Genomic DNA, 3,090 nt, shown 5'->3' with positions numbered 1-3,090 from the left:
CCCACAGAACTCAACATTTCTGGTTCCATATGGCGCAACATCTCTTCGCAATTAAATTCTTCAAAATCTTGATTAGCATCCACATTATCCACTTTACCATCAACTTTAAGATCTAAAATTCTGACAACTCTCTCGTCATTACCAGGCACTTCACACGGATCCAACTCACCATGTTCTGACCATATCGTGTAATCTTTACTACTCTATAAGCCTCCATCGAGGGCGTCCACCCTTCAGCGTGCCCCCGCTCCCGTCATTCCCGCACCCCATCCCGCATCGCTCACTGGCCTGTCTTCCTCCGTGATCACCCGACCATTCCATCCGCCCGGGCGCCCACTCCCGAATTTTTCTCTTCTCGACACCGCGCCCGCTGCGGTCGCCTCCCCAACAATCCCCTGAATCTCGCCTCCCGCTCCCGTCTTTCTCCTCTCTGTCTTCGACACCATAGCCGCCACGCTGACCTACCCCAACAATCCCCTGCATCCACGCGAGGACGTGGAGTTATTCGTGCAGCGGCATCTTCCTCGGCGGACCCCCGCCCCCGCGCGACCATCTGCTGCGCCCCTCTCCGCACCGCAAATTCCTCGTCTCAGAAGTCGCGCTCGAGCTCCACCACCACGCCGCCGCCCGCCACCCCACATGACGGTCGCGTTCGCCGTCACACCCCAATCCCAAACCCATGCACCGTCGTCCACTCCCCACCTATCCCACCGTTGCGCCCGCCACCGAGAGCCATCGACGACGACCATCGAGGTCTGCGTCCCCATGTTTGCGGGCAGGCGAAGATATGGATCTGCTCTCCTCTGCTTCGCCGCTCAGCGGTCTCGTCGTGGCGGAAGAACAGCGGCACGCACCCAGGGCCGCAGCCCGTCACCTTCCTCCCCCCGCACCCGCCGTGACAGCCGCCTCCCCACGACCGCTTACCCGACTGGCCGCACAAGATGCCCACAGTGGCCCCCATCGCGCCCACCCGCTCCCCCCATCCACCGCGACCTCAGCCGCCACGCCGACGCCATCCCCGTCCTCTAGCGTGTTGTCGAGGTCGACGACCAGCAGCGACCGAGGTCGAGCTCGACGACCAGCAGCAACACGCACGCCATGCTTGGCCACATGGACGAGTCCATCGCCTGCTACGAGAAGGGGCTCCAGATCCAGATGTCCGCGCTCGATGAGTGCAATCCCTGCCTCCCTGAGACCTGCAGGTAGGTGATCATCATCAAGGGCCCCTCCCCCTTTGTCGCTTCTCGATCTAGATCTCGCAAGATGTTTTTGTTGTTGTTTCCGGATGTGCAGGGGATTTTAGGACTGATAGGTTGTATTTATCAATCTCAATTACAGTTGGCAACATACCATACGATGCGACGGAGGAGCAGCTCGTGCAGATTTGCGAAGAGGTTGGCCCAGTCGTATCCTTCAGGTGCGCTTCTGCTCACCCACATAAAACACTGTAACACTATCGTGCAGCTTTAGATGGGTTGTAGAAACTAGCACTTACTGTCAAAATGTGTGTTTTTGCCTTACTTATTCTGTTTATATTAAAAAACGAAGGAATATGTTCAGGTGTTGGCATTGTGCTACAAATGAAAAATACCACGTTGCCTCACCACGGTCAGAATACCGACTAACGGCAAATTGATTACACAAGTTTGATGGCTGAAATAGAGAAATGGGAGGAACACTGACAGAAATAGAGAAAAGGTCGACGATCCTCAAATTTTTACTGTAGAAGAGCCTTTCCTACCACCTTTGGAGTTCTCTGTTAATCTGAGAAGTTGTATTGTCTTCGTTCTGTGAATGATAATAGTTGCGCCTTATCCAATGTATAATCGGTCTTTGTTTATGCGTCACCAAGAGATTGCCACTGTTGGTAAATTGATTGCTGAAAAATAGTATATATCCAATCGGCCTTTATATATGTACATAAGAACTCACAGTTTTCTTTCGGCGTTGTGTTAACATTTCCCCTCACTGTAGTTTCTACCAGCAGGCTTTGTAAATCACTACCAATGAGTGTCCAATGCTGATACATATGTGCCAGTTTTTGTTGCCAAAATGTTGAGTTTACACAACAGATACTGCTATTTACAAGCTATCAACCAGATGCAGTTGATTTATATAAGGACACAACTTTTTATGCTAACTTATCTTCAAGACATGTTTTTCTTGAACTATCTTTGAGACATGTGAAATGATTAGCATGATGTTACTGTACACAAAAGAATCTATGTCGATCTGTGAGCTTTACCTTTTGGAAATTAAGTAGCTTTCACTGTGGAGATGAAGTTGGTGCGTGTTCGTTCATTAGAACATCTCAACTAACTGAAGTTGATTTAGCTTAAATTAGACCAACTTGTTGGCTTATGCTGGATACATTTATGCATTGCAGGGTCGTGGAGGGCCAGGGATGACATCTAATGTTGGTTGGTTTCTTTTTTTCATTCACCATTTATTTATGTATATGATTTCAATTCTTATGCATATTTTATGTTCATCGATGCTAACACTGATTTCCTTATCGACTGGCACAGATAGTCAGAAACAGTTAGCTGGAACTTCTGTTGTTGGAGAGGCAAACCTTCACTAGCCTGTTGGTCTCCCACCAGCAATACATGCTGCATCTGTGATGACTGGCGTCCTTGGTGGAGCTCAGACTGCAAATGTTCAAAACGGTTTACCTGTCCAGTATGGACTTGGAAATGATCCTCTTACTCATTATTTGGCCAGAATGTCAAGGCATCAGCTGCATGAAGTCATGGCTGAATTGAAGGTTAACTCGTAGTCTTTTATGCACTTCAATTACTTGACATTTACAAATGAACAAGTGCTGATTGTAGTTTCTTATGTATTTTTTATTAAAAAATCACAGTTCCTAGCCACTCAAAATAAGGAACAATCCAAAACTTTGCTGCAAGAAATTCCACAGCTACCGAAGGCCCTATTTCAGGTTATTTTTTTGTTAATAGTGATTGGACTTGTCAATTGTATGTTCTTAATGTCATTTTGTACTTGATTCAAACCTTTTATTTTCGCGTTGTGTAGGTTGTAAAGTCTCTTCATATTGTTTGTTCTTAAAGTTTTCAATTGTTTACT

General features: G+C 47.6%; 1 long non-coding RNA gene across 1 annotated transcript; it reads left to right on the top strand.

Annotated features, from left to right (window-relative positions):
* The first annotated feature begins 1,664 nt into the window (after window positions 1-1,664).
* Window positions 1,665-2,607, top strand: LOC109944479 (uncharacterized). The gene is made up of 3 exons (XR_002267517.2): window positions 1,665-1,698; window positions 2,387-2,420; window positions 2,529-2,607. It is a non-coding gene; the product is annotated as an uncharacterized lncRNA (long non-coding RNA).
* Window positions 2,608-3,090: the final 483 nt, after the last annotated feature.

Source organism: Zea mays, chromosome 2 (genome assembly GCF_902167145.1).
Source record: "Zea mays cultivar B73 chromosome 2, Zm-B73-REFERENCE-NAM-5.0, whole genome shotgun sequence".
NCBI lineage: Eukaryota > Viridiplantae > Streptophyta > Magnoliopsida > Poales > Poaceae > Zea > Zea mays.
Note: the sequence above shows the minus strand (reverse complement) of the source record. Positions and strands in the feature narration are given on the sequence as shown.